This window comes from Triticum aestivum, chromosome 7A, assembly GCF_018294505.1.
Source record: "Triticum aestivum cultivar Chinese Spring chromosome 7A, IWGSC CS RefSeq v2.1, whole genome shotgun sequence".
NCBI lineage: Eukaryota > Viridiplantae > Streptophyta > Magnoliopsida > Poales > Poaceae > Triticum > Triticum aestivum.
In genome coordinates this window covers 30,696,625-30,710,714 of record NC_057812.1, presented here as the reverse complement: position 1 = coordinate 30,710,714, position 14,090 = coordinate 30,696,625, and the positions used below count along the sequence as shown (strand labels likewise).

At 48.2% G+C, this 14,090-nt stretch overlaps 1 pseudogene; it reads left to right on the top strand.

Annotated features, from left to right (window-relative positions):
* Positions 1-11,979: 11,979 nt before the first annotated feature.
* On the top strand, positions 11,980-13,717 carry LOC123152382 (tryptophan decarboxylase 1-like; annotated as a pseudogene).
* The last annotated feature ends 373 nt before the right edge of the window (positions 13,718-14,090 follow it).

The following is a 14,090-nucleotide window of genomic DNA, read 5'->3' as shown; positions in this document are numbered from 1 at the left end:
GGGAAGGCACCTGTCCACAAAGTGCTCGCTGGCGTTGCTGGGCGTCGCCGGCTGCTTCACGGAGAGAGGCGCTCCAGTCGGTAGTGGGGTAGGGGAGACTTCGTCGGGCTCGGCGCGCCACAGCGGACGGACAACAGTTCCTGGCGTTGGGCAAGGGCGGCGGAACGCTGGTGCTTGATTGGATCGGGGCCGCCGCCGGATCTCTTGATCGGAACGGCGGAAAGGGCGGCGGTGGCAACTATGCGAGCAGAAACATGCGGGGGCGCGGGAGGTGGGGTGGGGGCGGACGAGCTAATTTTCTTTGACCATTCTACCCTTTTGACCAAAAATTAAATTTTTAACTGATTTTTCAGATCCGACGGTCAAGAAAAATCAGTGGTGGAGTTACTCGAAAGTACAACTTGTAACCCGCCAATCACCCTAAAAGAGCTCTTTGCAGCGGAAGCAACCATGAACGTGTGAAGTAGAATGGAGGAGCCCATGAGCGATGTGATCAAGTAGCATGACCAGGAAATAGAAACAACATGAAGAAAATCACGATGCCTTCCATTTTTGCATGAAAAATACTATAACACTTTGATTTTGGTTGCGAGGCTTCTAGTGTCTAGCATTATTAATGGAACATTTTTTTTATATAAAGTACAAAGCTTGCACCGATGTATTCCATAGAAGAATTAGTTCGTTATATGACCAGACACCACATCAAGTAAAAAGAACTTGTGGCACTAACAGCCATGCCTGACGACTCTCGTCTGGTCCTCCCGTTCTCCAATATGCACACATTTAACGTCCTTGCTCCATGGACCACTTCTGCATATACATGTTTTGACCCAAGAATCTACGTACAATTATAAATTTAATAAAGTTACAAATAATGCAAATAGAAAGAACAAAGGTCTATTGTTATACGTATCACTTTTGCATCTTGCCATCGTGAAAAAGAATGGAATCAGCAAAAACTGTTGAAGGTAGTAACAAAAACGCACACAGTTGCAGCAAAGAAACATCATCTCTCGCAGTCGCCACTGCCTCGTGAAGAATGGATGTAGCAAAAGAAATCTTCAGTAGTAGCAAAAGACGACGATTGTTGCAACAAAACATCGTCGCGGGGTCGCAGCTACCATGAATGATTGCAGCAAAAAAAGTTGCCGGTAGTAGCTTCATTCATCGAAGTATTGCTACATTCTTATTCGCTTGTTCCCAGCAGAACGTAGCGGCCGTCGACCTCTCTTTCTAGCAAAATCTATAGACGATACTAGCAAATGGCATTACAGGTTCCAGCAAAACAAAATGCCAGTAGCAACACGCGGCCCGCAGCGGTTGCAGCTTGTAAACAAAAAAAATTGTGGTCCCCTCCCTGAACAACAGCTCGCAGCCATGGCCGTGGATGCAGCACGCAAACACGCGAGTTCCAGCGACGAGAGAGACAGTTGCAGCATTTGTGGACTAGTGGTAAAAAAGCTCGCTGGGCATGCCCACGGGGGTTGCGGTGATGGAGGAGGAGTAGGCCATGACGACGAGCATCGGGAGAGGGGAGGATGAGCGTGGCCATGGCGGCACACATGAGGAGGGGGAGAGGAGTCCGCGACAGGAAGAAGAAGAAACGAAGCGGAAAAGCTGTATGTGTGGGCCCACGAGAACGTGTGGCACGCTGGCGTTGCTGGGTGTGTGTGGCTCCACTACTAAGGAAAAGGCTAGCAGTAGCGCTGGTTTTAGGTATATCAGTAGTGCTGCATGGCGCTCTACTGATTCAACGCTATAGCTAAAGTTTATCAGTAGCGTGTGCTTGCACGCTCTACTACTATACGTGCTTAGCCATAGCGCTTTTGGTGCACAACGCTACTGGTAGTTACTAGCAGTGCGCCTCCCTACCCGCGCTACTACTATTGTTGGGTATTTATTTTTTGTTTTATTTTGTATTCATGCGTCATTATACAAGTTTTCATACAGTAGCAATTTAGAGATTGTTCTTACATCAGAATTAGTTACTACATCATTGGGTGAAAGAACCGTGTATTAGTTTCAAGTGCTTGGATCCAAAGTGACCGTGTATACAAGTTCTTTCACCCAATGACATAATATCTCATCATCATCATCATATCATTAACAACTTATCATCATAATACATCATTGTCATATAACACCTCCTCATGATCATCATTTTTATCAATGAGACATCATATAGCAAGTTGGTCAGTAGTCATAATCACAACTCCTCATCATCATCAACTCTAACATGTTGTACCACATAATAACACATTGTCCCTAGGACCTACTTCTCTCTCATAGGACCTACTAGGTTCTCTTTGGTAAAATAGCACAAAACAAGATATACCCTGACTCTCCATTATGGAGAATGGAGATTATCCTGTCTCCAATTCTTACCCTTCGCCTAATGTTGCTTCCAAGTAGCTCCCTACGAGTGACCATACATTTTTTCCAATCTTTAATTGTCATGTCTTCATTGGTTTTAGAAATCCGATATGAACAAGAGTGATTCGTAGGGTCACCTGGCTGTATATTCAAAACATCAAGGCGGCCTTTCTGAAACATCAAATGAGGCACACACTCCTGCGGGATTATCTGTTGAAAAAATAGTAATAACTTCGTAGTTAGCAGTGTAGTTCAGTTTTAGAAGAATTTATGCAAAAGATGCACAAATGTTGTAATACTAAAAATCTTACCATGACATCTCCATGGATGTTAGCATAGTTCAACACGTGCACTAGTGGCACATATTGACCATAATGTGGAGGAGTTTGAAAATAGATATTGTAGTTCTCAAGATCAGTACAAAATATGACCAGATGATTTTTCTCCTGATAAGTTAACTCAGAGCCATCGATGTAGTAGGTTCTGTCTACCATCTTCCGCACATTCTTTGAAGAATGAAAATAAGCTGTCAATAGAAATAAGCTGTCAACTATTTTGAAATAAATAATATAAATTACTTAATAACTATGTTTGAGAAACTCACAGTGCGGGAGAATTGGAAGCGTATCAACAAGGACCCAAATGTCCAAATTGTCTTACTCGATGTCAGGATCACCAAGATCCATGGTGACAAGCATACCCTCTTGAAAATCTACATCTTACAAAGTGCTTCCCAATCCGGGCAACCAAAATGGAATATGCTCTCAAAATTATATAGATTTACCTCGAAATTCATATCATGATGGGTCCTTAGGTGAATTTTCTTTGTTTCCATACTCTCATGATCTTCAAAATCCATCCTCTCCAAGACATAGCGTCTTGCATGGCATGAGATAAGCTAGTCGAATTGAAAAAGACGAAAGTTACACGTTGAAGTAGTAGAAGTCGAGCTTAATTACGAAAAAAAACACTTTGCGTCGTAGAATACCGTTTCAACATCGAAGGCCTCCTGGAGCCTAATGCTGAAGCGCCGACCTTCTACCAAGTGAGGCCTGTCGCAGAAACCCCGATTGTCGCCGCACCAGGAGCACTCCGTGAGACTTTCGTCCGACGACATTTTCTATGTTCATAATTCAAATATTAAACTTCTAAAATTCAATATATGTACTATAAAAACTAAATTAGATCATTATTATTCAGCACGGGTTGACTATCGGTCCGTCGAGTCCTTTTTTTTAACTCTCAGCTCACGTGGTGTATATATTCGATCGTTGGTGATGGTCGCTCCTCCCTTCGTCCCCGAGTGCATTAAACCAATATATGATGCTGACTTTCTCCCTCACTCATTTTTTGATTGTCATGTATGGAGCCTTGATAGACTTAATGTCAACACGAAATGTCGTTTAATTATCTTTCTAGAAAATCCAGCTCACTCGATATTTTCTACATATTCTAGCACAAGTCATGCCAAAATTCACGGAAAAATCTGGCATGACCTTTGCTAAAAAAAGACGTATCGAGTGCTTGAAATTTGCCGGAACTGAAATTAATAAACACTCCGGCAAAACATAGGCCACTAGTGTTACCTGCAAACATGGCCACTTGGGCAAGCACATGTCCTATTTGCATTCAAACTTGATGGTCATTGCATTCAACTTGATGGTCATTGCATTCAAACTTGATGGTCATTGCATTTCAATGGTTAAAAATATGAACAAAAACATTTCAAAATATCTTATAGGACTCATATTGACATGGAGATTTGGCTAGTCTCACCTCGTGGTCGGAGGGGGCCTGTGATGGGGATGACGGCGGCGATGACATGGAGATTTGGCTGCAAAAACAAAATAGTATTCAAAATATTGCTCTCCAATTTGAGCATTCAAAATAAGAGTAATTCTCCAATTTGAGCATTCAATAAGCAAAACTAAATCATAAAATAAATTAGTATTCAAATTAGCATGCATTCAATAAGCAAAATTAAATCATCTCTTGCATCCGTGCATCGTCGAATATTATCACTAATACATCTCGAATAGTCTCATACATATAACCTCACTAATACAGGTAAAACCCTAGCGAACGACGGGTATCGGCCCGGGCGGTGGACACCCAAAGAGAAGGAACCATCACAGGATCATAGCTCCAGTGAGATCCCTGAAGAACCTGCCAGGTATTGGAGAACCTGCCCTCCAACGCAACCATGTAGCGACGGACGTGCTCGTCCTCCTCGCTGACAAGGTGACGTACCACCTCCACGGGGTCCTCAAGCCTCCACACCGTCACTGGCCCACGCGACTGACTGCCTCCTCACCAAGCTGCGCCTCCCGGAAGTTAGCACATCCCGGTACCAGCCCGGCGGAGCCCAGTCCTGGACATGGCCCCTCTAATCAGGCAGACCTCCTCCGCCAAGTCGATGACGAGGATGCGGGATAGGCATCGTCGACGTCGATGTGGGAATAATTGTTTTAACTAAAAAAGTAAACTAGTTCTATTAATTTTTGTACTAAAATAAAATAGTTATATTAATTCAACTAGTTCAGTTAAGCACTTACTATAAATAAAAATAAACCATTTTTTACTAAAAATAAACTAGTTCAACTAGTTCTATTAATTTTCTTACTAAAAATAAACTCGTTTTAATAATTCAACTAGTTCTTACTAAACATAAACTAGTTCAACTAGTTCTATTAATTTTCTTACTAATTCTATTAAACACTTACTAAAAAAGTAAAAAAACTAGTTAGATGAACTCTAAAATTTAACCCTAACTAATTTAATGAACTCTAAAATTTAGCCCTAACTAATTGGATGAACTCTAAAATTAATTCTATTTAACAACTACTACCTTAATTAGCATCTAATTTAATGAACCCTAACTAATTAGATGAACTCTAAAATTTAACCCTAAGAACCCTAGCTAGGCAGAGGTAGGGGAGGAGGAGGAGGAGGGCGTGCTCACCTAGGTCGCCGGCGGAGTTAGGGAGAGGGGCACGCGGCGTGGAGGTCGGGGACGGGGTCGGAATCGGGGCGGCGGGCGCACGTCGGAGGGCGGCGATGTAGGGGGGCCTCGAGGCCGGGGTTGGGGGCGGCGTCGACGGCGTGCAGAGGGCGACGGGAGAGCGCGTGGCGGCCAGGCGACGACGGCGGCGACAGCAGATGCACGCGTGTTGGATTGGGGGAAGTGGTCGTGGGGAAGAACCGCGCGTGGTTAAGTCAAAAGTAGCAGTAGCGCGTTCGAGATAAAGCGCTACTGCTACATTAGCTATAGCTAAGTTAGCTGTAGCGCCGGATAGAAACAAGCGCTACTGCTAACTTAGCTATAGCGCCTGTCCAGAAAGCCCGCTGCTGCTACGCATTTCTTCTTTATTTTTCTTTTTCATTTATTTTCATTCATATTTTCCTTTTTTCCTTCCCCTTTTTCTATTTCTTTCATTTTCATTTACTTCTCTATATGTTTTTCATTTTATTTTACTTTCCTTAGCAGTAGTGCTTCCTGTGTAAAACACGCTACTACAACAATCTTAGCACCAGCGCGCTTTCCTTAGGCATACTACTACTATAGGTAGCCTGGCGAGAACAGTAAAGGGAATTGTAGTAGTAGCACTTCTGCCGTCAGACGCGCTACTGCTCGAACTTAGCTGCGGCGCGTTTAGGTTACACGCGCTAGTGGTAAATTGTAGTAGCGCTTCTTTTTATCCCGCACTACCGGTAAGTTTCTGTGTATAAGGTTTTCCCTAGTAGTGCTCGTGGGAGCGAGCGAGGCAACCGCAGAAGCTTCCGACCGGGAAACGTTTCCCTTTGCATTCCTCCACAATAGAGAAAATTAGTCTCTTTCATCAAACTCCCTACACTAAAAGTGTTTGCTAAACTCCAACAGAAACTGACGCATCAGTTTGATTTACGATCGAAATTTTGTGTAAGTCTACCCGGAAGAGATAACCAAATCGTCCACTTCTCTATTCACTAGTTTCTTCTAATATCTCGCTCATTAACGAATGACATATAATTAATCATGACCTTTTGCAAAGTCCTAACACTCATGACCTGACACCCCAAGTCTTGCTATATGGGCAAACCTGCAACAAGTCATCCTGTCCACTGATGCTATAAGCTCCTTATCTGGTGGTCTTCATCGAGTGTTAGGCTGCAAGGAGTAAGTATAGGAAAACTCAAAATTCCTTGGTAATTCATCTCTCGCGCGCGCGTGGAGAGAGAGAGAGAGATGAACAAAAGAGCCGTTTGATAAAGTCTAAACACCGCTGCAAAGATCCTTAGAATAGTTCAAAACTGATGCACAACATTGGATGGTTGCGAGCAATGAAAATGGTGGCTGCTAGGCGTGAACCGACAGATTTTCCCTCAAAATCAGTGAAAATCAGTCGGCTCGCTAATCGTCGGATCTAACAGCTTGGATCGCAACTAAGCCCAAGTTGACCCGTCGTCGTCTCTAGTGTTGAATCCTCAGTCGCTCATCGCCAGCGCACCCCGTCATCCTTCTCGTGCAGCCGTGCTGGCCACATAGCATCACCGCTCTGCCACAGCCCCCTCCGGTGGTCTCCCCCGCAACCCCTGGTGACTACTATAACCACCCCTGCCGGCGAGATCTGGGTCACAGCTAGCCCTGTGCGTTCGGTTTATTCGGTTTACATGGTTTGGTTTATACGGTTTTTCGGTATGTACGGTATTAATACTTCGGTAAATACGGTATGAAATTAAAATACGGTTCGGTTTCGGTATATACCAAATTATTTCGGTATGGTTTCGGTATATACCATAAAAACCAAAGTTGACGCGAATTTGAAAATGACGTAATAATAATTTGCAAATTTATGACTCAAAACACATTCTATTTTACACAAATAGTATATGACTATATATATAAGTATATATGCATGCATTGATTCATCTGTTGATGGTTATGGACGTGCTTCGCATTTTAAAAAGAGAAAAATGACAATGTTACAAGAAAAATGTTGGTGCTTAGTAGTGAATTTGACTCATGTACAAGAAAAATGACAACTTGTACGGTTGTTCATCTCAAGAAATATAAATTTATCTTTTACTTCAGTTTATTCGGTTAACCATTCGATTTTTCGGTATATACCATAAAAACCAAAGTTTAAATCGGTATAAAAAGTTCATACCATACCGAAACCAGAAACCATAAAAACAAAAAAATCGGTTCGGTTCGGTTTATTTTCGGTATGGTTTTTCGGTTTGGTTTTAAAATGCACAGAGTGAGTCACAGCACCACACACGTGTGGCATTGCATCATCCGTTGGCAGCGAGATCCGGGTCGCAGCAGCACATGTGTTGCATTGCATTGCAGCTCCGCAAGCGGCAAGATCCGGGTCAAAGTAGCACGCCCGTTGCATTGCAACTTCGCCCGGCGTGTTGAGTAACCTGATTGTATTAGGAAACATAGGTTAGACTAGGAAATATTCTGGCTTGCCATGTACTCCAAATAAATCATGTACTCCTATATATATGCCCATGAGGCTCAAGCAATACACCAAACTATTCCACCAATCTTCCTCTCTTCCTTTAACATGATATCTATCGCAAGTCGATCCTAAATCCTAGCCGCCGCCGCTTCCGCACCAGCGCGCCGCCCCCGGTGCGGTCGGCCTCCATGACCGCCGCCGGGGGCCGCGCCGCCCGTACCTAGTGTTCGTCCGCCGGTCGTGTTGACTGGCTGCCCTAGAGAGTCTTTTCCCCGAGTCTTGCTCCGGGGTTTTCTCTCTCCCGCCGGTCATCTTGATCGCGCGGTTTCTTTTTGGTTTTCTGATCTATTCTTGATCGTTTTGCGTCGCCCATCGCCACCATCGACCCCGAGCGCCTCTACTTCGACCCTGGCGCGACCAGCCGGCCTCTCCTCCGACCCAACGGCCACGCGCGCAGAGGCGGCCTGTTAGGGCCAGCCGCCGTCCGCACATCGGTCCACCCGTCGCCCTGCGCCGGCCGTCACCCTGCGCCGGCCATCACCGTCCTGCTCCGACCGGGACACCAGCGTCGCCCCGACCCGGCGGCCGAGCCACCCATCGATCCACGCCACCCGCCTCCGCCGCGTCTGCACGGCAGCCCGGCAGTCTACCTCGCCGGCCTCGTCCTCGGCTGCGTCGGGACAACTACGTTAGGCTTGTCGGCTGCCTCAACTTGGGCGCCACTACTCCGTTGGTCGCTCGGGCCTTGCTGCCAGGGCGTTGGCGCTGCTTTGGCGGCCCGGTGCCGGTGCTGACAAGATCGTCCGCACGACGTCCCACGTCGTCCGTCGTCGCCGGCCTCATCTCGGACTTCGCCGCCACCCTGCCTCCACTGAGCGGCGTCCCCAACCTCGCGCGCGATCGGCTTGATCACCCGCTTGCTGCCGCGATCCGCCTCATCTACGCCGCGCGACCGACCTGGCCGTCGGTTACGCGCGCCTCCGCAGGTCCCGTGAAGATCGTCCGTGAGTTCAGCGCGCCTCTCCACCGATCGAGCATCGGGCTGCCGTTGCGTCGCCCCATCGGGCCGCAGCGCCACCGCCCCGTGGTTCTTGTCGCGGCTGCATCGACTCGTGCATCGTCGCTGCGTCGCCCCTTCGGGCCGTAGTGTTGCGATATGCGGTCCCCGCCGCCGCCGCCCCGAGGCCGTCCCCGCGGTTGCACTGACTCGCAAACCACCGTTGTGTCGCCCCTTCGGGCCGCAGCGTCGTGGCCCGCGGTCCCCGCCGCCGGCCTGAGGTCTTCCCGCCATTGCCTCGACCCGCCTGCTGCAGCTGCGTCGCCCCTTCGGGCCATAGCGCTACAGCCCGCAGTCCACTCCGCCGTCACTGCGCGTCGACCTCCCGTGGTATGCGCCGCACCGTCTTCCTTGGCTCGGGAACATCACCATCCGCACCGGTCTTCGTCATGCTGTCAGGGTTCTTCGCCTACTTCGAGCACCACCGCCGCACTTTTAACCTAGCCGCCGCCGACGTCAGGCCGCCACCGCCGCTCTTCTTTGGCTGCCGCCGCCGCTACCTCCGTAGCTGCCGGAGCCGCCCGTCCACCCCCTTCATCTTCGTCCAGCACCAGCTCGTCGCCAGCGTCGCCTCATCTACCCCAACCGCTTCATCTACTCTGACAAACCGCTGGCGACATTGGCCCCGCGCCGATTGGCGCCACAACCGTCGTCAAGTTCTTCTCTGCTGGCCCCTCCGACTTCTCCGACATGGCGCACAGCTCGTGTAGGTCCCTCGTCTACGCATGCTCGGTGCTGGCAACACCGATGCGTGCCTTCATCCACGACGTGTCCCCGGGCATGGCAAGCCTGGTCGGTGCTTCGTCAACTTCGTCTTCGTCCGTCTACGCATCCCGGTGCTGGCAACATCGGTGCGTGCCTTCGTCCACGATGTGTCCCCGGACTTGGCAAACCCGCTGCGACGCGTCGTCAACAACATCTTCTCCCTGGCGCACCACTACTTCGACACCACTGCGCCCATGCTAACTCGGCGCCCCCTTGCACCCACGGCTCCACGACGACTTCCTCGACACCGGCCACCCCGACTCGACATCGACCACGACTTTCTTCACACGGCTACCTCGACCACGGCTCCACCACCCACGCTCTTGGCTACATCGACAAACGGCACAAAGGGCTACCGCCTACTTGAGCAACCTCGTTGGTTTCCACTCCAGCCACGACTCCGCGATGCGTCAACCGTTACGACTGTGGGGGGATGTCCGTCGGCTTGCCTTCCGATTCTTCTCCAATCTCACCGTCTGCGTCGCTACCGTCGTGACTGCGGGGGATGTTGAGTAACGTGATTGTATTAGGAAACATAGGTTAGACTAGGAAATATTCTGGCTTGCCTTGTACTCCAAATAGATCATGTACTCCTATATATATGCCCACGAGGCTCAAGCAATACATCAAACTATTCCACTAGTCTCCCTCTCTTCCTTCTAACACAGCGGCAAGAACCAGCTCGTAGCAGCACACACCTTGTATTGCAGCTCCTTCGTCATTGTTTTTTTGGGAAAAATCTGTTTATTTTTACCATGATTGAGAAAATATGTTTCTTGATAATAAGCGTCTGTGCATGCGCATGCATATATAGGCATAGTAAATGACGTATGTTTTCTTCCATCTATACAGTAGTTACCTATCTACTAAGTCATACTTAAGTGAGAAACAGAGAATATTAGTACAGCTCTGGTTCGATGCTCACCTCTTTTCTTTTTTGAAAAGGAGGATATACCCCCGGCATCTGACCGACGCATGCAGTCATTTTATTAATTATTCATAATGATCATACAAAGTAATACTACATCAGTTCGCCTGAAGCCATCATCTGCTACTCCTATTCCCTTGATGAAGGTGTGCCAACGGTTCGATGCTCACCTAACTAATTGATATTTTAGTTTAACTCCTGTGCAGTCAACGCAGTCGGGTGATTAATTCTGGCGGTAGAAACTAATCTTCTCACACACGTAATCTTCTACCCCTCTCACCTAACCTTCTCTCTCCTCACGGACATAATATTTTTCACCTATCTCCTTACTTCTTTTTGGGTTGCATAGGTCACCGGACCACTTTGGCAGAGGTTAGGGAGCAAAATACGGGGTGTTGGTATTGAAGTTAAATGTCAAACTTATCTTTTATATACTGAGGTTCTGTTAACAAAAAGTAACTTGTTTGATAGTAGTTCGACTCCATATTTCCGGTATAACTGTTGCAATATAATTTACTTAAACGGCCATTTCTACTCGCTTCCTAAGAGATGTAATCTATATCGTACTGAGAAAAGTAGGATGACGTACTTACTTTCACAAATCTAAACATTAGTCAACATCAAACACTCAATTCAGCTAGCTAGCAAAGTAATTCACGAAAGTAATCTCAATTGTTTTCACGAAATCACCTTTGCCCGATATGACCGACGATTTGAGAGGAATCAACCACTAGCACGCGCAATGAAAAAGGTTTCGGCGTAAGCGATGGAATTTCCATTGTGCACGTACGTCCAACTAGCTCTAGCTTGTTCCATGTGACATTGACCACAGGGGCTTGCACGTACCACACGTCTTGAATTCTTTACTAAATGCAAGCTCAGGCTGTGGGGCCAAAACCCACATTTTTTCAGTAGTACGGTATTGATCACGACGGATTATTTTTGTACGTATTGCTACCGCCGAATCCATCGGCCAGAGAGCCAACGTTCACGTTACTACTAGTACGATATGCAATTTTGCCTTGCACCACCTACAAGGCTAGTCAAGAGATCAAGCCTTGACAATAAGAACAAAAATCTTGAAATTGTTCCTCGTTCGTGCTGGGTCCGTGAGAACGACCATCCGTATCCAAATTGAAATGCACGAGTTGTCGCTCGGATCTCTACCTACCTACCTAGCTACCCACGCGTGCACTTTGGTAGGGCTCGCGACCAGGGCCCGTCCAACGCCCACACCGCCACGTCGCTTCCCGCATCCAGAAGTGCTATATATACCACACCCAACACCAACGACCAACTCCATTCACCACATCAAGCAGCAAAGCTATAGCACTACTTAGCGCACCTCTGCTTCTGCTTCTTGCTCTCCGGCCGCAAAGCGAAGCGAGCTAGCCGCACTTCATTAAACCAACAAGCCTCACATCTCCTTTGCTCCGATCATAATCAAGGGTTAAGCATCCTAAAGAAATGGACATCTTGGACGCTAACCCAATCTCCTTCTCCGCCTTCCCCGACGACAAGGCGGTGTTCGAGCCGCTCAACCCCGAAGATGTCCGTGCATACCTCCACAAGGCCGTCGACTTCATCTCTGACTACTACACCAACGTCGAGTCTATGCCGGTTCTGCCCAACGTGAAGCCGGGATACCTGCAGGACGAGCTTAGCGCGTCCCCGCCGACCCACTCCGCATCATTCGATGTCACCATGAAGGAGCTCAGGACCTCCGTTGTCCCCGGCATGACACACTGGGCTAGCCCCAATTTCTTCGCCTTCTTTCCCTCCACCAACAGCGCCGCTGCCATCGCCGGCAACCTCATCGCCTCTGCCATGAACACTGTTGGATTCACGTGGTAGGCCTCGCCCGCGGCCACCGAGATGGAGGTTCTCGCTCTTGACTGGCTTGCGCAGCTTCTGCGCCTACCCACCACCTTCGTGAACCGCACCAGTACTAGACGTGGCACCGGCGGTGGTGTCGTCCTCGGCACAACCAGCGAGGCAATGCTCGTCACGCTAGTGGCCGCTCATGATGCAGCGCTGCATCGGAGCGGCTCAGTCGGCGTGTCCCACCTACCACGCTTGGCTGTCTATGCTGCCGACCAGACCCACTCCACGTTCTTCAAGGCATCCCGCCAACATCCGCTCAATCCCTACTGGGCCGGAAACTAACTACAGGCTCAACCCGTCCAAGCTTCTCGAGGTAATGCAAGCTGATGCCGATGCCGGTCTCGTGCCCACATATGTCTGTGCCACGGTGGGCACCACATCTTCCAATGCCGTCGACCCAGTGGGCGCCATCGCCGACGTTGCCGCCATGTTCAATGCATGGGTCCATGTCGATGCTGCCTACGCCGGCAGTGCGTGTATCTGCCCAGAATTTCGCCACCATCTCGATGGCGTCGAGCACGTGGACTCCATTAGCATGAGCCCACACAAATGGCTTCTCACGTGCCTCGATTGCACCTGTTTGTACGTCCGTGATGCTCACCGACTTAGTGACTCATTGGAGACCAACCCGGAGTACCTCAAGAATGACGCTACCGAGTCCGGTGAGGTCACCGATCTGAAAGACATGCAGGTCGGCGTTGGTCGGCGCTTCCGCGGGCTCAAGCTTTGGATGGTCATGCGCACATATGGTACCGCAAAGCTCCAAGAGCACATCCGTAGTGATGTCGCCATGGCCAAGATGTTTGAAGATTTCGTCCGCGCCGACAACAGGTTTGAGGTGGTTGTACCGAGGAACTTTGCTCTTGTGTGCTTTAGGATCAAGCCAAGTGGAGCCATGACGGAAGAGGATGCCGATGAAGCCAACCGTGTGCTAATGGAGAATCTGAACAAGACCGGCAAGGCTTATCTTGCGCACACGGTGGTTGGAGACAAGTTCGTGCTCCGGTTCGCCGTTGGGTCGTCACTTCAGGAGGAGAGGCATGTGACGAGTGCATGGGACCTTATCAAGAAGACTACGAGCGGTATCATGGATTAAGTGGACGGACCTACTGACACAGAAAGTTCCAGGAGCTGCACAAATCCTTATATTTAGGGCATGGATATTCTTCTTTTCTTTCTTTTTGCTTCGATTCTGATTATTATTTATTTGGACACCTTGTTCTTATTCCGTTTTGTTATATGTATCGACCGATGGGTATATCTGTAGCAGGCTGATACAAAAAAGATGATTATAGATTGTAAAAGGGCTTATATTGAATGAACAAGAGCCACTGGTTTTATTTGTTATACTGTACTCTGGTAGCGAGTGAGGAATGCATCCATGCCCGCGCATCTCGATCAATCAAGAAATACTTACGTTGCCCTCACTTGGTTTTTACGTTTCAAGATGCCAGACCGAAGCCATGCAATTCCATCTCCATACTCCAAATCGAGTAATCGACCATATACTTGCATGCTTGAATTAATGGTGCTTGCACCGCAGCAATAACACAGCAAGTTTTGACATGGATGTAAGTAATTGAGTGATCAATTTAATTTGCATCCCTTCGATGTGTCTATATTTTTTCAATGTATT